Here is a 22,500-nt window from a genome sequence, read left to right on the forward strand (position 1 = left end):
TACGCACATTAGAAGATCGTTGTTGCTAGGTTACAGTGAATACATGTCATCATAATCTCGTCAATACTGATCAAAGGCAACAAATAATCGAAACGAGAGAAAATAATAAATTCGAACAGATGATGAATGATTCAAAAGATTGAACAAATTATAAAAAAAAAAATTCACTGAAAGCTGAAAGGAAATTGACAGCAAATCTGGATGAAAGGCACGTGAAATGGCGAGGTTATTTTCGCCCATCGATGCGTCAAAGAAATGCGAGTTTATTCAGGTGGAAATAATTGATGGAGGCAATTCCAACGAAAATTATCACATTTTGCTTCTGAGTTGTGGAGCTGTCATAAATCATTTCACAGCGTCTCATTTCTGGTTCCGGGTAAAGACGCTAAATTCCTTCGGACATCCTTGTTCAAAGCAAACTCACCAAACCACAACCATCCCGAAATCCATATTTATTTTTTCATACTATAACCTACCTGGCTTCATCTCACCACTAAAAACTACTCAGTTGCTCTATTTCCTAACTGTGATCTATAAACATCTATTTCGCCGTCCAAAAATAAACAAGACACTTGTGTTTGTAAGCTTAATTTGCTTTTCAATTTTTTGAAGACTTAAATTTGGGACAAGGGGGGACAATCACGAAATATTTTTCAACATTTCAACAAAAGACTACGTTAACACACTAACGCAGTTACACAAAAAGAAACTTTAAATAGTTTAATGAATTTTAAGTTTCAAGATAAAAATAAATTGAAAACATTTTCTAGAAAAACAAAGGATTCATTAATAATTTAAAAGAGTAACTAGTTGAAGAAAATAAATATTTTTGTTTGAAGACATAGTTTTCTTAATAGATGTAAAATTCGAAATAAATTAAAATAATGAACATGTTTTTGTGCAAATAATTACGTCGACTTCCAGAGAAAATTTCGTGATTATCTCCCACTTTTCCAAGTAGAACTCTTTAAAAACAAAAACAATAAAAAACTAAAATTTAAAATCGTCCCAAAGTAAATACAAGTATATTTGGATGCGGGGAAAAGAAGTATGAAATCTTAGAAAAAGTAGTAGTAGTAGTAGTAGTAGTAGTAGTAGTAGTAGTAGTAATGGTGACGATGTTGATATTATGATTAATAATTAAAAAATATTATAATAAAATAATATTAATAACAATAAAATTAATAATAATAAAAATAATAATAATAAATATGATGATAATAAAAATAATAATGATAATAAATGTAATAATAATAAAATAATAATAATAAATATAATAATAAATATAATAATAACACGACAATGGATAATAACAATAATAACATCATAATAATAACACTCATAATAATAATAATGATAATATTAATAATAATAACAATGATAATAACAACAAGAACACCAACAATAAAAACAATAATAATAATAACAACAATAATAATAACAACAACAGTAATAATTATAACAACAACAACAATAATAATAACAATAATAATAATAACAACAACAATAATAATAACAACAACAAAACAACAATAACAATAATAATTATAATAACAATAATAATAGCAACAACAATAATAATAACAACAACAATCATAATAATAAAATAATAATAATAATAACAATAATAATAATAACAACAATAATAATAATAAAATAATAACAATAATAATAATAATAACAACAATAATGATAATAATAATAAAATAATAATAATAACAATAATAATAACAATAATAATAACAATAAATAACATAATAATAATAATAATATAAACAATAATGATAATAATAATAACAATAATAATAATAACAGCAGCAACAACAACAACAACAACAACAACAATAATAATAATAATAATAATAATAATAATAATAATAATAATAATAATAATAATAATAATAATAATAATAAGGGCATTGGAATATGAAAGATTTGTAAGATGTGGAGTCACCAACTCTGTATTGTTGGAAGGAATAAACCTACTAAGACATCATTAATATAGTATCGAGGCTCTCCCTCTAAGTATTTGTAGTGTGAAAGAAAGAAAGAAATATATACTAAGTAAAAGGCGAAAAATGGTTATCGGTAAAACGATGGATAGGAAGTTCTATACAAAAGAAACTAAAATCGGATATTTGATTAAAATGTGTCAATAACGATATCGCTCGTTTCTAATGGTATTATTCAAGAATCTATTATTTAACGTGGGGTGAGTGTTTTGTAACTATTTACAGAAGAAATTGGAATTATCGCCCCAAACAATGGCGCTGTCCGTATAATACACAAGTGCCCAAAATCAATTTTCAATTAAATTCAACGTAGAAAGTATATCCTTCTAGACTGAGGCAATTTTTGCTTTTCTTCCTATCCAGCGTGCTCTATTTTGGAGCGAGATTTTCCTCATATAAATAACCGACCTTGTTTCTAACTATGCCTCGTAGGGGGGCACATAAATAAGAACAATATTTTAAAAATATAAATAAAAATCTATATATCTATAAAAGTGAAAGTGTCTGTCTGTCTGTCTGTGTATCTGTGTGTGTACATTTCCCTACGCGAAAACTCTGTCAATTTTAAGTCTACAGACTCGAAATTTGATATACAGGGTATTGACATTTGGGAAAATCGGGGTGATTGATTATCGGCCAGAAATTTGGCGATTAAGGGGTCAAAGTTCAACGATTTGACCTTTGAGAAGTCTACCAAACTCCTCTTACAATTTTCGGTCTAAACACTTGAAAGTTTAGGTATAGGTTCATTGGACATGTGTTACATGATAAAAGGGCTGTCCCCTTTTCATGTAAGTAAAGAAATAGGGAATTAGTTAAATGTAAATATGAAATAGGATAGACAAGGATTCGAACTTGCGAAGCTAGACTTGGAATTGAAAATTCCAATCATAAGTTAAAATAAACACAGAATGTTATTATAAATTTAATGTCCAGTAAATTGTTGATTTTGTTAAAATATTTAATAAATACAAGTTTGGCTGGAAACTATTCACATTCTTAGAAAGAATGCATAATAAAATATGGGTTACAGAATTAGACAAGTAGGTTAAATTCTTTGTAAAACAACAAAGAGAATGGGAAATTTCCTGGTCGTCAGAAATGGTTTTAAAACGTGCAAATCACGCATGTTGGAAACACGTGAGGTGTAGTCACGTTGACCATACATACGTGTGATTTTTCAGTATAGGAAAGAGTTCGAAGTTATGGGGAATCAGATCAGTCAGATCATAGAAGCAGAGAGGTTCAACCCGATTCTCGGTTAGAGTCTAGGCACCCTCTGGGAAGCGAGAGGGTTTAGAAATAACCATGTAGCAACTTTGAATCCCTGAAATACAGAATAATTTCCGACCGGTCGAAGAATAAATGATTATTATGTTTTTTTTTATAACTGCCGTCTTTCTGTGTTTATCATCACAACGAGAAAGGTAACGTGTTTATATTATATGTACAACTGTCAAACGTAAATGTCAAACTATCTCTCAGTCTATCTATCAAGATATTCAAAAATCTCTTCTAGTTGAATTACAGGCTTGGTGCTCTTGTAGTAACATGTACACTGTATATTATATTTATACAGAAGTGTCTATCTCTTTATATATACCCTGTTTATGTCTACAATATGTTATCTCCACAAACACGAACACCCAACAACATAACACTCCTAAGACTGTCTCTATCACTCTAAGACTCTTACTAACATGAACAACAACAAATATATAAGTCGTCACTTACATAAGAACAACGTAACATATACACATATTTGGTACTTCAAAAATAACATGGATCTAAATTAATAACTTGATATATATGTATGTATATATCTATGTATATATATATATATATATATATATATATATATATATATATATATATAAAAGTGAACGTGTCTGTCTGTGTGTCTGTGTACATTTCTCTACGCAATAAGTCTATCAATTTTTAGTCTACAGACTCGGAATTTGATATACAGCTCATTGAGATTAAGGAAAATTGATGTGGTCGGCTTTTGCCCAGAAATTTTACGATTAAGGGGTCAAAGTTCAACGATTTGACCTTTGGGAAGTCTAGCAAACTCTACCGACAATTTTGGGTCTACGCACTTGAAATTTTAGATATAGATTCCTTGGACATGGATCTAACTTAATAACTTGATTTGAGCCAAAAAAATAAATTTTAAGGGGTCATAATAGGGGTCAAAGTTAAAAAGATTGCCCTTTTTCTTTGCTCAACATACATATCTAAATACCCGGGCAACACTGGGCACCTATGCTAGTTAACAATAAACAGGAAATAAGTAAAAAATGTAATTCAGGTAGAGAAATAAATAAGAACACCTTTTTATTTTGATTTTAAACACCCCATATTGTTTTAGCCCGTTTTACCCCCTGGGGATGAAACCATAATTTTTTCAGGGTCAAATGTTACATTTCAAGATGAATATCTATGTGCTCTTGCTTTTAGGTAATTTTCAGTAAAATGTAATCGTCGGAAAATATTCTATGTACCGAAAAGTCCTATTTGTGCACATTTGGATCCCTTTTGACCCCCCTGAGGATACAACCAGAATTTTCCCAGGGTGAAATATTATGCTTTTAGATGTATATCATGTGGTCTTGATTTGGAGTAAATTTCAGCAAAATCTAATGATCAGAAAAGATCTTATGTCCCGAAAAGTGTAATTTTTTGCGTTTTTTGCTAAAAAAAAAAAAAGAAAAAAGATTTTCGACCGCTTTTGACCCCTGTAGACGCAACCAGACTTTTTTCATCGTCACATAGTATAGCAACGAAACTTGGCACAGTTATTAGTCTTTCTCTACATAGGAACCACCCAGAGTTATGCATTTCTCCCATCGATTGATGCAGCTCTTGAGACCGTTTTTGTAGAACACCCTAGGTTAGTCCTCCAACCACGACGTGACTACAGAAATCAAGGCTGCATCATCTGGGAAACGCTTTCCTTTCAAAAACAACTTCGTGGCTGGGAACAGATGAAAGTCAGAGGGTGCAAGGTCAGGAGAGTAGGGAGAATGGAAGAGGATTTCATAACCACACGCCTGTGCTTCTGATCTGGCGACATGCTAGTTGTAAACTGGAGCGTTGTCCTGCAGGAGGAGGGTATCTTTGCTGATCTTACCCGGCCCTGGATTTTGATAGCTTCTCTTAATTTCCTCAAAAGTGAAGCATAATAGACTCCTGTAATTGTGGTACCTTTGCCAGGAAATCTGTCATCACTACTCCATCCTGGTCCCAGAAGAATGTGAGCATGGCCTTGCCAGCGGATGGCTGCACTCTAGCCTTCTTTGGGGGTGGTGAGTCACAATGCTCCCACTGCATTGACTGGGATTGTGTCTCTGGGTCATAGTGATGGACCCAGGTTTCATCCTGTATAATCAGTCTTTTGAAAAAGTTTGACTCATCTTCTTGGCACATATCCAAATTCATCCTCGAGCACCCAACGCGTTCTCGCTTCTGGAATGGTGTGAGCAACCTGGGAATCAATCTGGCAGACACTTTTGCATACGCAAATAGTCATGGATGATAGTTTCCACAGACCCTGTACTAATCTTGACATCTTGGGCTATTTGGCGAATAGTAATGCGCCGATCTTCCAAAATGGCAGCCTCAACTTGACGAACAGATGCCTCATCAATGGCAGAAGGGGGGCGACCAGGTCTGGGAGCTGTTTCCACAGACTTCCGGCCATGTTTGAATTCACGATGCCAGAGTTTTACAAGGTCATATGAATGAGCATTATCACTTTATGTTTCTTTCACTTCATCAAAAGTCTCCTGTGATGTGAGTCCTTTCAAATACAAAAGCCGGATCACTGCTCGACATTCAACAGGCTCCATTTCACACCCGACTCAGTTCCAACACCTGTAAAACAGAAACCACAATTAGTTCAGAGCTGTAATTGTCTACATAAGCCCTAGAGATATAAATCATTGCACATGCAAAATTTCAGCTAGATCAGACAACTGGAAGTGGATCAGGGGCATTACTTATTGCACGCCCCTCGTATCTATGTGGGCTTGTTTTTTGGGTAATTTGCAGCTAAATCTAATCGGTGGAAAATATTCTGTGTACCAAAAAGTACTATTTTTGCAAATTTTGACCCATTTACACCCCAAATCAATCAAATATTACGTTTCCAGGTGTATATCTACATGGTCTTGCTCTTGGGTAATTTTCAACAAAATCTAATGGTCGGAAATATGTTATGTCCCGAAAAGTGCTATTTTTCATCCATTTTGACTCCTTCTGACGCCCTGGGGACGCAACCAAAATTTTTATAAAAAATCTGAGAATGTTACATTACCTCCCTTGCCTTAGCTAGCTGTAACTTCATGCAAAATTTCAGAAAAATGTTACGAGTAATGGATAATATTTGGAACGAACAAACGAACGAACGAAGGAATAAACAGACGAACGGACGAAAAAGCAAAAGGTAATTCTAAGGTCCAAATCTGACTAAGTCGGTGGACCAATAATTACATGCGTCGAAAAAGCCATGCTAAGTGGTGATTCTTTGTACAAATATAACGAAGTTTGAAAATTAAAGAAACTTTCGGATTATTTCGTCAGAACATTTTATAGTATATTTTCGAAGCCTCTGTTCAGCATCTAATATGTGATATTAAGACTCAGTAATCAGTTTGGTAACTGGAAAGTCAAATAGTGCGAGTTTTACGAGATCTGATCCGCAAAAGCTTTAACACTTTCTCTTGCAGATATTGACAGTGTTAGACTTTAAAGTTAATCCACAGAAGAAGCAGGAATGCGTCATTGAATTTCTGGCAAGGGTGCATGGAGAATGGCGGTGTCTATGTAGACAAGAAACTCTGTATCGCAAAAAGGGTTAATTTAATGGCACTAATCCTGTCTTCATAGTTTTTCAACTGTTTTAAAAATTTGGAGGGTTTACTTTTAGAATGACCGAAGTAAATGACGGGTGCGAGATTATTGTATGAACGTTTTTTTTGTTTTTTTTTACACAGTGATCACCACTTATCAAGGCCCGGAAGCCACTCAGGGATAAGGGTTATTGCATGTACATTACGTTAGTGTGGAGATTTGATGAAGTGTTTAATTAAGGGGGCGGTTCATTAGGAATTTGTTAACATTGGACTTAAAGACATCCAAGTTGTAGTCTGGAGGGAAGCAGGCAGACGGAACAGAGTTCCACAGGCGTGCAGCTCTAAGAAAGAAGCTTTGTTCATGGAATCCGCGTTTTGATTTAGGCACAGATATAGAGTGGGGGAAATTTTTCACAGTGGATTCAGCTAGACGGGTGTTTTTCGTGAAAGATTGGCGAGGGGGGACCAGAGATTGGAGTTCAGACGAGCACCTGCCATGGAAATAACGATAAAACAATGCTTGCTCTATTTCGTGCCAGAATATATTTAATAAAAATATTTAAATGCTATATAACAAAAAATAACAATTTAGAAGATAAAAAGCAACACAAGAAAACGAATATTTACGAATACAATAACCCAATCGGTCTAAAAGTGACCGAGCGATAACATTCAACCAAGAACACTAACACAATCGCTATCGCTTAGATTGTTTTTTTACAAAATTAAGCATGAAAAAATATGTCTGCTAAATGAATTTTACGATCTGTCAACGGCTTCGAAAATGTCACAAAGTCAAATTTTTTATTAAATATATTTTATTATAAAAAAAAAAAAAAAAAAAGAAAACTCGATGTCTGTAAAATATTTCTTCGTGTCAGGGGATCACGATTTTCCCGGTGATTTTTGTCCGTGTGAAAAAAAAAAAACAAACAAAAAAAAACGAAACACATTACAATGTGTATTAGCTGAACGAAATAAAAAGTAAAGACAAAATCTTTATTTTATGAAAGCGGAAGTGTTTATTCGTTCGGACAGAGGTGGATTTCACTTTTTGCGTATCCAAATTATATTTAAATCACCTCTATTTTCTCTGATGCAAGAAAAAAATGCGTCCAATCAGAAACAATTTCGGAAAGAGTTTGGAACCAAGAAATTATGTAAAATGCAAATATAACGTTTCACAATCTAAAGAGAATGGCGGCTGTGAGTGGAAATAAACAATACAATAATTGTAGATTTATATAACATAATGAGTAATATTATTTAACAGAATTATATAGTCTATGACTGCCATCAATACTGAGCATAATTGAAATATGGTGTAAAATTACGTAATGGAAATATATTAAAGGTATTTGCAACTTCTTTTCTAATTTTCGGATTTTAATCATGTCAAACACTTTATTTCTTTATAACGAATTCATTGTTGCTATTTCTGCTGATGAGTTTATGGCATAATAGATTCACCGATTGATACAATAATTACGTGATTGATTTTGCGCTACGAAACAGATACTGTCAAGAATTGGCAATGTCAACTGAATTAAAGTAATAAATTATAAGATAGTCAACATCATGAATTTTGGAATATAGACTTTTACCTTGATTTTATACACACACACACACACACACACACACACACACATATATATATATATATATATATATATGTATATATAACTATTTCATTTACTCCCATAAAATTAATATACGAAAGTATAAATTGTTGCGTAAACTTTAAGTATTTACTTCAAAAGTGCTCAATAAGTAGGTAGAGCTAGTTAGTAAGTTATAAAATATATATGGCGATTAAGCTACACTGAATATTCCGCGTTTCATCCACTCTAGGACTCCTCAGGCTTATGCGCATAAGCTTATGCGCATAAGCTTATGCGCATAAGCTTATGCGCATAAGCCTGAGGAGTCCTAGAGTGGATGAAACGCGGAATATTCAGTGTAGCTTAATCGCCATATATATTTTATAACTTTATATACATGTATATATATATATATGTATATATATATGTATATATATATATAAGTTACATTAAGTTTACTAAGGTAATCAAAATGGTAAACTTAAAATATATTATAAATATTAAAGAGTTAATATTTACAAGTAAAATAAACTCAGCCAGATATAAAAAGCTCAATAAAACCGAAAAGGAAATAGAGCTTATAATATGAACAAATGATTAATAAAATATGTTAAAAGACATCTTGAAAAAGAGTTAAAAACATATTTAATTTTAAAAAAGGAAGCACAAGATAAGTGGATAGTCCTTAATCCGCGGAGTTTCGAAGAAATATTCTCCTTCTCATCAGAGGGCAGGAATTAGAAAAATGCAGGATCGGATTTTGCATAGAAAAGTATTTAATGAAACTACAAGTAAGTCAAAGATCTTACTTGGTTAAAAAAAGGGTGAGGTAAGGGGAACAGATGGCAAAAGAAAAATAATAAAAAGATTTCACACGAATGGATAGTCCGGTGAAGGGTAAAAATCCAAAAATGGTAATATCCAAAACGGTCGAATTTAAAATTTCAATCCACTGGGTAAATTCCAAATGGCCCAAAATCATCCAAAAGGCAAAGTTCCTTGGAAAAAAGTGCAAATGGAATGAATTCCAAATCATTAAAAGAAAAGTACTAGAGATAATATTTGAAACACGTCTGTCAAGGCTGGATGAATTAAAAAAATTCTTTTTTTAAAAAAAATGTTTTGATTCATAGGACTTCGCCTTTCAAAACAAATATCAATAGACAACTCCTGTCTTTGTGATAATGATCTTTCGTTATTGTTAGCATCTTATATCAAGTAGCTTCGTGCCTTGTATCGAGCGATAGACCAAATAAGCAGAGAGCAACAGTCGAACTGATGTTATATCTAAAAAGTCGTTAGAGAGAAAATAAAGATAGATTCTTTGTCTCACGTTTTCCAAAGCAGACAAGCACGTCTCCTAGTGTCATCTTATGTCATGTGTGTGTAATTGTATTCAGATGAAATATTTACTGTTACTGATTAATATCAGGAAACTACAAAGGTCCAAATCCTTAGCTCGTAGACACGAATGTTTTACAAACATTACTGTATTTAAGATGCAATTTGCGTTATTGTAGATTATATCTCTGGATTTATCAATCTTATTACGGCCGGAATATTTTCACGTCATAAGAAAGCCAGCCCAGAGATCAGAAGCGATTACTTTTATTTAATTTATTCATGTGTAAGTATAAGTAATGTAATTACAATCGCTCTGGCGACGTTTTGTCGACGACGGAAAAGAAGACTGAAACAAGTAGAAAGAAATGAACGAAAAGATAATGGAACAGAATCAAATTTTCTACTGATTAACATTAAAATTTTAATTCATGGAATAATCACGTTGATAAACCAGTTTCAGTGAAATCACCGATATTAAGTAACGTTAAGCCTTGTCAATACGACATGGATGACTGTTTGGGAATACTAGATGCTGTATATGCCCTGCGCGTGCATCGGCATTGTTCTCAGTCCTCCTGGACTTCTCCTTGCCACTGGAATAAAGCAGTGCAGAGGTATCGCTTGTGATTGCGCAACCCTTGCTTTACAATTACACACGCAGTTACCTTTAGTAACTTAGTATTTACCATTAGTATTTACCATTAGAGAGTATCCATTTTCTCTAAAGACTGCAGAATAGGATTGTTAATAATATGGGGTAGTAATGTCTGTTTAAAATTTATAAAATTCCGTAGAATATGGAAATAATTCATATATTTATTTGATCCAATATATAAAGAAAACACAGCTGGATTTTTAATGTCAAACATAAATAGCAATTAAAATGAAACTTTGTTCCTGACATTTTCATATTAGCGTGGCATGGCAATAAAATAACGTCTTTTGTCGATATTTATTCCTGAAAGTAGTTATTAAGAAGGACGAAATGAGGCACATGAAGTGGCGAGAATTGCTGAAGATAAATTACCAAACTCTAATGAATACAAGTCAGTATTTGGTGGGATCCTTCTACCGCTCCAGAAGATATCTCACTACTGATGCAATTATCTATCTATATAAAAGCCAGGTACGTCCAAGTATGGAGTACTGCTGCCACATCTGGACAGGAGCTACTAAAAACTGCCTATCCATCCTTGACAGAGTACAAGATAGACTTTGTGGCTTAGTGGGGGATGCCCTTTTCTCTTCCCTGAAACCTCTCTCCCATAGAAGAGACGTTGCGAGCCTGTCTTTGCTTTATCTTTATTTCCATGGGAAGTGCTCGTCTGGGCTCCAATCTCTGGTCTTTCTTCGCTAATCTTTCACAATAAACACCCATCTAGCTTAAAACACTGTTAATAATTTTTCCCACTCTTTATCTGTGCCTAAATAAAAACATAGATTCCATGAACAAAGCTTCTTTCTTAGAATTGCACGCCTGTGGAACTCTCTTCCGTTTGCCTGTTTCCCACCTGACTACAACTTGGATGTCTTCAAGTCCAACATAAACAAATTCCTGATGAACCGCCCCCTTAAGTAAGACACTTTATCAAATCTCCAATACTAACGATTACAACTATACTATCCCATTGACTACTGTACACGCAATAACTCTTATCCCCGAGCGGCTTCCGGGCCTTGATAAGTGGTGATGAATGAACCTCCCTGAGTAAAACACGTGCACGTGTACGTTAAAAACGATTATGTAGATAAAAAGTCCCCCCTTGCAAAAAACTATGGTTTTCTTACTTATTATTCTCTAAACTCTACAGAACATATTTCCTTCATATGACATTTCTGAATTTTTGAGATGAGGATTGGTTATTCGTATTTTTTTGATTCATCAGACTATTGTTCTCATCTGGAGTGTGATTTTCACAACGTTCTCATCGGTATAACCTTCGACTTTCTCCAGGTGTATCTTTTCGAACTCGGAAATTTTTCTATCGGACTCAGGAATTTGGACGAAATTTCGAGCGGACTCGTGGCTCAGTGGTTAGAGTACTTGGAAAATAAATTGTACAAAGTAATATTATCCTGAAGACTGAAGGTTCAATACCCAGTATAGTGGATTGTAAAAATACAAATGCGAATTGCTTAGGACCTCTATTAAGTCATGGTTAACGGAACAAGAACATGCTACTCGTGAAGTGAGTAAAGGATTTCGCTCGAAATTCCGTTCAAATTCCCGAGTTCGATAGAAACATTCCAGACTTAGACAAGATATACCTGAAGAAGGTTGGAGGGTATGTCGACCGAAACGATGTGAAAACCATACTCAAGATGAGAACAGTAGTCCGATTAATCCAAATAATTCGAATATTTCCTTCATAGAAATACATCACGTACTTACAGAGGGGCTATGTGAAGTTTGACAGAACACTAAGTGAAAGTGTTCCACGTGAAGTCTAACTTGATACAGATTGCAAGTCCGTATTGTTAACTACATTACTACTTCCAACCCCGCGGCGATGTTGATCGTGATACTTAAATTCGTCTTTCGCTCTGATCAAATAAGTCCAAAAAATCATAAGCAATGAATAAATGCGGGAGTTGGACTCTTTTCACAAACCAATGCTTAAGTCAGCTTAATTTATTTCAAGTAATCGTCATCTCTTACCAACCCAAAAATTCCATTGTTGGCATTGGTGTCTCCGATATGCTTTTATACATAATTATTTCTAGAAAAAATATCAGGGCAGGAGCTGCTATAAAGAACTTATTCTGCCTTTATAGAGTTCAAAATAGACTTCGTAGCTTCGTAAGGGATGTCTTTTTCTCTTCCCTGCAACCTCTTTCTCACAGAAAAGATGTTGCGAGTTTGTCTCTGCTTTATCGTTATTTTCATGAAAAGTGCTCGGCTGAGCTGCAATCTATGGTCTCCCTTGCCAAACTTTCACAAGAAACACCCGTCTAGCAGAAAACACTATCACTAATTTCCCCCACTCTTTATCTGTGCCTAAACCTAAACGTAGATTCCATGAACAAAGCTTCTTTCTTAGAACTGCACGCCTATGGAATTGTCTTCAGTTTTTCTGCTCTCCAGCTGACTACAATACGGTTGTCTTCAAGTCTAATGTAAAAAAAAATTTGATGAGCCGTTCCATATAAGTTTAAAAAATTACCGAATTTCCATTACTAACGATTACTATATTGTCCAATTTCTACTGTACACTCTTTAATCCTTATCCTCGAAAGGCCTCTTGACCTTTATAAGAGGTTATTCCTATGTAAAAAAGGTACTTACAGGTGTACTACGTAAAGTTTTGAACAACGAACTGGATTTGAACTTGCAACAGGTAGACCCTCAATTCATCTCCTAAACCACTAGACGACCGTCATCTTCCCTTATTTTGAGTGAAATTTACTTTACACAATGGACGCTGAAGTTTTACATATGGCTTACGTATATGTTATAGCAGTCCTACACTAAACGAATTGGCGCATTGTTTTTGTAAAAGGACCATTTATAAATTAACTAATGCTTTTAATTTAACGATTACATTTACTGAACTGTAAAAACAGTTCTGCTTGACAAATAAATAGAAACTGTTATCGATAAATCTAAGAAATAACTTTTCTTAGCTTTTGTTAGCACTTGTGTTTGTGTTTATTTTCTTCGGTTCCATGCTTATGGTTACATTGAAAAGAAATATTTCTATCGGGATTGTCAGAATATGAATGTGTGTCTGAATAAGTGAATAAGAATATAAAGAAATAGAGTGTCCACAGTTTATAGTTAATAATGTTAAAAATTAAAGGTTTAAACCCATTTTGATTTATAACAATCTTCATCGGGGAAAGGAAAGTGGGTTTGTAAATTCACCCTTGTTCGTTCGTCCGTTCGTCTGTTCGCACATTTTTCAATAACTACGCCTTTGAACTTTTTTAAAATCTTGATCAAACATTAAACATAATATGAATAAAAAAGTAACAGAACGGACTTTCTGGGAAAACTCCGATTGTCCCCCATAGGAGTGGCTTTCGCATTTAAATGTCTAAAATTTACACTTTTGTGCTTATTAAAAAAAATTGATGATGTGGTATTTTATTATTCTGAAAACTTATAACCAACTGATTTCTATATAATTTTGTTTGTCTATACTTAGCGATAACTCCTAAGTGTGCCCCAGAGGCCCTTTTAGGGCTAATAAAAACACTCCATTTTTGGGACTATTTTACCATATTTGTCCAAAATTTTCTGTGTATGTCTATTTAACAGTTTAGGATGGTTATAACGCAAATTTAAATATGTTAAGGCGTTGGGGACTTTTGGAGCTAAATGGGAGGGGTCGGCAAATGATGGACTTGTCATTTTTGTTTTTGCAGAACTCACATTTACATATGTTAAGGCCTAAAACTGCACCGCTTTTTCATTGTAACCAGGATTTGACGTACCCTGGAGACTTTTAGGGGCTATAGGAAGGGGAGGGGTAAATGCTGAACTTAGTCATTTTTTATGCCTCGTTCATTGTGCACCCTCGTTTTTCATTTTTTTAACGTGCCATGGCGATGGTAAGGTTGACGCGTCTTCCTTCAGATGAGGTTAAAGTATAATGTTTAGAGCAGAGAACGCTGGTCAAGCAGGTATGTGTTAAGTAAAATGTGTTTATTTATCGAATGAAAGTCTGCACTGGAAATTTTTAAGCCGTTAATTTTTGAATTGTGCATTCCATATCAACAGTGTTTGCTGTAAACAATGACTATCTATTACTTAACACATACGTGTCCGGCATGCGTCATCTGTTCTATCGACGTTTAAACATTATAATTCTCTAATATCTAAAGGAGGTCATGCCAAGCTTTATCATCGCTATGGAAGATAAAACAATAAAAAACTGTGATTTCCTGGTGACAATTCTGTTATGAATCGAAAGATTAAATTTAATTATAAACCGTCAAATTTTTCTAATAAAGATATGTCATTTCGTATTTAAAACAACTTATAAACGAAATGATCATTTGTATTGTTAGAATCAATCAAATATATTCTTTTACACATGAATCACCACTTATCAAGCCCGAGGGCCACTCAAGGATAAGGGCCAATGGGTATATATATGTCAATGTCATTATTGCGTAGTAAACATAAGTAGTGGAAATTTTGTAAATTGGATTACTTAAGGGGGACGGTTCATCAAGAACTTGTTTGCGTTGGACTTGAAGACATCAGACTGTAGTCAGCTGGAAAGTAGGCAATCGAAAGAGAGTTCCATAGGCGTGCAGGTCTGAGAAAAAAGCTTTATTCATGGAATATGCATTTAAGTTTAGATACAAATAAAGAGTGTGGGAAATTATTGATAGTCGTTTTGGCTAGTTTGGCGAGGGGGTGCGATAGATTGAAGCTGGGATGAGCACTTCAATTTACATTGAATTTTACATGTAAAATATATCAATCGATTCAACTTCCGATCTTTTCCTAGTGTACTAGCGTGGGTGCCCGGCGTTTCCCGGGTGTTCGAACGTGTGTGTTGAGCAAAAAATAATAAATAAAAAGGAAGTAGTAGGCAGGCAGGCTCGAACCCCTACGTGAAGGAGGAAAAGAACTGAAAAAACACGTGACGTCTTCTCCGTTGCGTCCATCGCCAAACAGGAAGTGGTGTAGGTGTAAATTAAGGTTTGGCAATCGATAGACGGGATGACTTTCGATAATATTAGCGAAAAGAGCGACCCCTCTCTGTAAAAAATTGCCTAATTGAGGTTGAAGGAATTAATGTTTTAACCAATTTTTCGATATTTGTCGTTCGAAGGGTCGGGCTTAAAAACGACTCCCCACTGTCGAAACTTTTAGACATGCATACATACATACATAAATACATTTAAACAGACAGGTGAGATTTATATAATAGATAATAATAGCAATGTGTGGCGAAGGAAAATGGATGAAAAATACGGTTAACTGTTTTCTCCCCCGCCAAACATGGCGATTTTTACACCGGAAGAAGGTCAAAGATGTCATCGACTGAAACGTTGTGCAGAAAATAGCGAAGATGATAAAAATTCTCAGATTAATCCAAATAATAAAAATAACTATACCTCATCTAAAAAATTCAGAAGAGAAAGGGTTATTATTTAAATAAATGTTAAAGGTATTTCAAGTATCGAACTATCTAAAGTAATAGTAGGAGGGAAAAAAACTGTATAAATATAATAAAATATTTTTCATGTACGGGCACAACGGTTGGTTGGACCAATCAAAACGCTATATCGAATGCGTAATGTAAAGGATGTCATAAACGTTACAGAACTATGGGCAGAGTTTTATGAATGGAATATAGATGCGTCTCCTGAATTTGAAAGAAAAGCTAGAGGCATTAATCCAAGACAAATTCAATCAGCTTTCTACGAGGGAATATTATATTCACAAGCAGTCTTCCGTCGCATATAAAAGAGCGTTCTAAATGTAATGCATGTTATTTTTATTCCTCCTTAATGGATCAGAGTCGGGAGCAAATTGCATTTTATAATGATAACTGAACTTTTGCATTCATGATCTGAAAGCTGTTGAAGATATTGACGTGTGTGACTCAAAGAAAGCAACCTTCTGTCATAGTGGTGCTTCAAAAGCAAACATGCATTATTGAATTCCTCGTAAAAGCGCATTCAGAATGGTAGTGGCTATCTATGAAACAGATTCTGTAGCACAAAATGTCGCTCGTTTTAATGCTCCTCAACGTTCGAAGTAAAAATATAGGAGGAGTTATACGTTGAGATTAAGGGAGATGGCGACGTTGGACTTTTTGTCGTTCTGCAGGACTTTGTTTCCTCCGACTGAGCCATGTAGTACAATGATGTTAAAATAGATAGTTACCTTCAATACATCTAAAAACCAAAGTTCTATCTTTGCGAAACCAAACCATCGGTTTCTTATCAGTTTAAATGAATGACTCTCGATTTGATGAAGCACCTGGCTTCAATATACTTCTGGGACTGACCTTTACTTTTGATCTGAAATGAGGGACTTACATCGGAACCATCGCTAAAATAACTAGAAAGAGGATGAGATCGTTCTACCGCACCAAAACAATGTCTCACGGGCGATGTAAATCTGTGAAAGAGTGAATTAAAATCATTTTTTACCACATTTTGGGTGAGGCTTGTAAAGCACTTTTTCTGCCTTGACAGGGTACAAAATTGTCTTCGAAATCTAGTGGCCAATGACATTTTCGCTTTTTTTATGTTTTTTCTCACTGAAGAGGCTCAGCGAGTCTATCTCTGTTCTATCGATACTTTTATTTCAGATGCTGATGCCTTCCTACATAAAACGCCCTTTTTTCCTAAATAGTCAGATATAACTAACGAAGAACCTGACTATTCCATATATATTAGAATATTTTAGCAGTCTATTAAATAATTGTGAATAAATCTGTTAGATAGACGCTTACTTTTGGATTTATAAACATACTCTAATATGAGAACTGATTAGATAGCCAATGACATTATGAGTATTATTAGTAAAACTTATTAATTAGAACGTTTGTTATTTGTTAACTAGTTAGATGATAATATTATTAGAGGGATCCATCAGTTAAAACGTGAATTAAACTATTGTGTACATGTTTTTTTTAGGAAAATAGCAAGCGAATAAAATTGTAATCTAGTAGATGATGCCTTTTTCTTTTCCCTGCAGCGTTTCCCTCACAGACGAGACGTAACAAACTTGTCTCTATTCTATCTTTATTTTTATGGCAAGTGTTGATCTGAGATCTAATCTACGAACGCAATGCCATTCTATCAAAAAAACACTTGCCCCTATTTACTATGTCTCCCCAAGGGACAGAGTTAGACACCAGGGTCGTTTTTTAACGTGGAGAAAAGGAACACAAATAAAAAATTATCTCAGTCGTGAAGGATTACTCCTCCACTGACAGAGAACAAGAAATTGAAGTGCAGCATCTGAAGAACAGATACTACACTTTGATGTATTTATTTGCTCCCCCCCACTGAGCAAATTAGGCACAAGGCCGATTTTTAAAGTGAGGAGTGAAGGGGGAAAGGGGACCAACTCCCCGGGGAATAGGGGAGTTGGATAGTGACAATTGGTATGGAGGGTTGCCCCTACATAAACCAAGGTCTTATATGTGGGGTCGCCCCCACATATGGTCTTTGCATGCAGTAGGTATTTATTTGCTCCCCCACCGAGGCCAATTTTTAATGTGAGGAGTGAAGGGAGGGGGAAAAGAAAAAGGGACCAGCTCTCGAGAGGTGGGAAATGGGAGCTGGTTAAAGGTCAGGTATGTGGGGTTGCCCCCACATCTGGTCTTTGCTTGCAGTATCTGCCGGAAGAAATGGTATTTATTTGCTCCCCCACCGAGCAAATTAGGCACAAGGCCAATTTTTAATGTGAGGAGTGAAGGGAGGGGGAAGGGAAAGGGGCGACCAGCTCCCGAGAGGTGGGAAATGGGAGCTGGTTAAAGGTCAGGCATGTGGGGTTGCCCCCACATCTGGTCTTTGCTTGCAGTATCTGCCGGAACAGATGGTATTTATTTGCTCCCCCACCGAGCAAATTAGGCACAACGCCAATTTTTAATGTGAGGAGTGAAGGGAGGGGGAAGGGGAAAAGGGGACCAGCTCCCGAGAGGTTGGAAATGGGAGCTGGTTAAAGGTCAGACATGTGGGGTTTCCCCCACATCTGGTCTTTGCTAGTCATAGCTTGCAGTATCTGCCGGAACAGATGGTATTTTTTGCTCCCCCACTGAGCAAATTAGGCACAAGGCTGTTTTTAATGTGAGGTAAAAACCAGCTCCCCTAAAAGGGGTCACTCTGGTTACCAAAAATAATAATTGTCCCAGTATAGAGGGTTTCCCCTCCATTGACTGGTACAAATTATCTTAAGTGCAGTATCTGCCGGAACAGATACTACACTTTGATCTTGTCACGAGGGCCGGCAAAGTCGTGTGTATCTGCCGGAACAGATGGTATTTATTTGCTCCCCCACTGAGCAAATTAGGCACAAGGCCGTTTTTAATGTGAGGTAAAAACCAGCTCCCCTAAAAGTAGGCAAAGAGGGGGCACTCTGGTTACCAAAAATAATAATTGTCCCAGTATAGAGGGTTTCCCCTCCATTGACTGGTACAAATTATCTTAAGTGCAGCATCTGCCGGAACAGATGGTATTTATTTGCTCCCCCACCGAGCAAATTAGGCACAAGGCCAATTTTTAATGTGAGGAGTGAAGGGAGGGGGAAGGGAAAAAGGGGACCAGCTCCTGAGAGGTGGGAAATGGGAGCTGGTTAAAGGTCAGGCATGTGGGGTTGCCCCCACATCTGGTCTTTGCTAGTCATAGCTAGTCATAGCTTGCAGTATCTGCCGGAACAGATGGTATTTATTTGCTCCCCCATCGAGCAAATTAGGCACAAGGCCGATTTTTAATGTGAGGAGTGAAGGGAGGGGGAAGGGAAAAAGGGGACCAGCTCCCGAGAGGTGGGAAATGGGAGCTGGTTAATGGTCAGGCATGTTGGGTTGCCCCCACATCTGGTCTTTGCTAGTCATAGCTAGTCATAGCTTGCAGTATCTGCCGGAACAGATGGTATTTATTTGCTCCCCCACAGAGCAAATTAGGCACAAGGCCGTTTTTAATGTGAGGTAAAAACCAGCTCCCCTAAAAGTAGGCAAAAAGGGGGCACTCTGGTTACCAAAAATAATAATTGTCCCAGTATAGAGGGTTTCCCCTCCATTGACTGGTACAAATCATCTTAAGTGCAGTATCTGCCGGAACAGAGACTACACTTTGATCTTGTCCCGAAGGCCAAGTACAAACAAACACTTGTCTAGCTGAAAGAATTTTCAAGAATTCCCTCCGCTCTGAGCCTATATGTGGATTCCATGAACAAATCTTCTTTACTAGAACATCCCGTCTTTGGAATGCTGTTCTGCTGGCCTGCTTTCCAGCTAACTACGATATGGTCGTCTTACAGTCCAATGTAAACAAGTTCTTGCTGGGCCGTTCCTTATAAATAATCAAATTACTCCAAATGTCCTCTAGTAATGATTACTACGCTTTTGCCCCATGATGAAAGAGTACCCATTTATCCTTATACTCGAGTGGCCTCCGGGCCTTGATAAGAGAGGTTTCCTTTGTAAGAAAAATGCTTGATGTGCTGTTTATAAGAAGCTCAGAACAGAAAGCAACTTATCATGCAACTCAAATCTTTTTTGTATAGTTAAAGGAGGTCAATGCTGACAGTGGATTTAAATGATGTAATAAAGGTATATCTGTATATGTGGCTATCAAAGAAATCATAAACTATATATATATATATATATATATATATATATATATATATATATATATATATATATATATATAAAGATCGCCAGGGAAGAGTGTATATATATATTAATACGATATCGTGTGTGTTATTTTCTGTGCAATGTCAACATTTTTTTTTCTTCTGTGTGACTGTCGTTTAATTTTTATGACCTTGCATTTCTTATAATAAATAATTTAGACAAGAATTCTTCATAAGTTTTAGTTTCAGTTTCAATTATAGCTGATGCCACCTAAGTCATCTATATTTTTTTGTATAATTTATTTTGCCAAGAATTCGTTAATAAGTTTTAGGTTCAGTTTCGATTATAGCTACAGAATTTAAATATATATATATATATATATATATATATATTTATATATATATATATTTATATATATAATATATAATATATATATATATATATTATATATATATTATATATATAATATATAATATATATATGTATATTATATATATAATATATATATTATATATATAATATATATTATATATATATGTATATTATATATATATGTATTATATATATATATACATATGAGAGCAAATAGTTAAAAAACACTTTGAAAAAGAGTTAAAAACATATTTAATTTGATGAGGAAACACTAAAAACTTATTTAGTGTTTTATTTTCAAATTAACTGTTTTTAACTCTTTTTCAAAGTGTGTTTAACAGGTTTTATCAATTATTTGCTCTCATTATAAGCTCTATCTCCTATTAAGTTTTATCGAGCTTCTACATCTGGTTGAGATTATTTTATAAATATTGATTCTTTAATATTTATAATATACTTTAGTTGTACCATCTTGGATCATTTGGGTAAATTTAATTGTAGTTTATATATATATATATATATATATATATATATATATATATTCTTCATAAGTTTTGGTTTCTGTTTCGATTCAAGATGATACCCCCAAGTCATACGGACATACTTTTAATTTTTGAATAGATAGAAAATTGATTCTACGATAATAAATACGCAATTTGCATGAATTAAAATATCATATTTAAGCGTATTTTACGAGCGGGCTATGCCGCGCTTTCCATCTAGCTTAGGTAAATATTTTTTGCAATTTTAACAAAAGAGCTGCAATAATATCAGGGGCTCTCCATTTACGCTTAATATCTACAGAATGCCAACATCAATGTATTATATATGAAAGAGTCCGCTGTGGAATTTAAACAGTTCCAGCTAGTTGTATATTAATTGTCAATTTTATTAATGTGGCTATTAAAGTTAATACTGGATAATCAGAAGTATAAGGTTTCATAGGTGAATACATATAGGGTTTTTGGTAAAACTCTATTCTACAGTATTTTATATGACCCTATCATGACTAAACTTAGTCATCTCACTGACATCGTTCGTATATTTGGTTCTGATTATCCTTTTAATAATAGGTCCTTTTTGCTCGGCTTATCACTATAATCTAATAAAATAGAATACCTAACTGCATCGAGTCGATTAGCTATACGCAGATTTAAAAGAGTTTCGTGATTAGTTGAAGTTATTGATTATATTTAACAAAACGATAGTATAAAAAAGCAATCAAAAATAAAAAAAATATATTGACGCAATCTTAAATGTCTGTTAAAGGAAAGAACCAAAAAATTGATTTGCAATGAAGTTTCTTTGATTAAAAAATCTTCCAAAACCGCAAACTTGGCAGAATACGATGATCTGGAAAATTACATTTTTTTTTTTTTACCCAATAAAACACAATTAACTTATTTCCATTAGAATTCATGAAGGTGAAGATATTGTAAAATAATTATTATCTCCCCTTGAATATTGTGCAGTCTCACTCATTGTGGTGGTTGGGACTTATTAATTCCGTATGAATCAGACGATTCTTGTTGATATTCGGTTCCCCAGCATCTGTCTAGTTTGAATTATTTTCTAGAAAAAAAAACACCGGGTACACAGGAAACTCGATGTAAAAATTGCTAACATTCCCGAGTAAAAATGTGTTTATGGAACAAACTTTATTCAAACTTGGCACACTCAGGTTTACAGTCTGTGTTTTTAACCGCTTACTTACCGTCACGACCCCATCCAGGGCGTTTCTGATCGGCTTGCAAATTAAGTATTTATATTTTGGTCCATCTATTCTTGGAATCAAATTAATTCACTAAGAGCGTGACCAAAGTAAATAAATGTGTATAACTACGTCTATACTCTTATATAAAAGTATAACACTATCAGCCGGTCACTGGGATGGGATCAGCTTCACATGTTACACTAATTGTCTTAGAAGTGGTCTCATGAAGATGTGACGATGGTTCGTCATTAGGGTCTGTGTAAAAAGAAGAAAATCATACCTGAGATGTTGGATGTGGGTGTGGCTCCTTTACTTTCTCAAGATGACCTC

This window comes from Euprymna scolopes, chromosome 35, assembly GCF_053919585.1.
Source record: "Euprymna scolopes isolate OS-2025 chromosome 35, ASM5391958v1, whole genome shotgun sequence".
NCBI classification, from domain to species: domain Eukaryota; kingdom Metazoa; phylum Mollusca; class Cephalopoda; order Sepiida; family Sepiolidae; genus Euprymna; species Euprymna scolopes.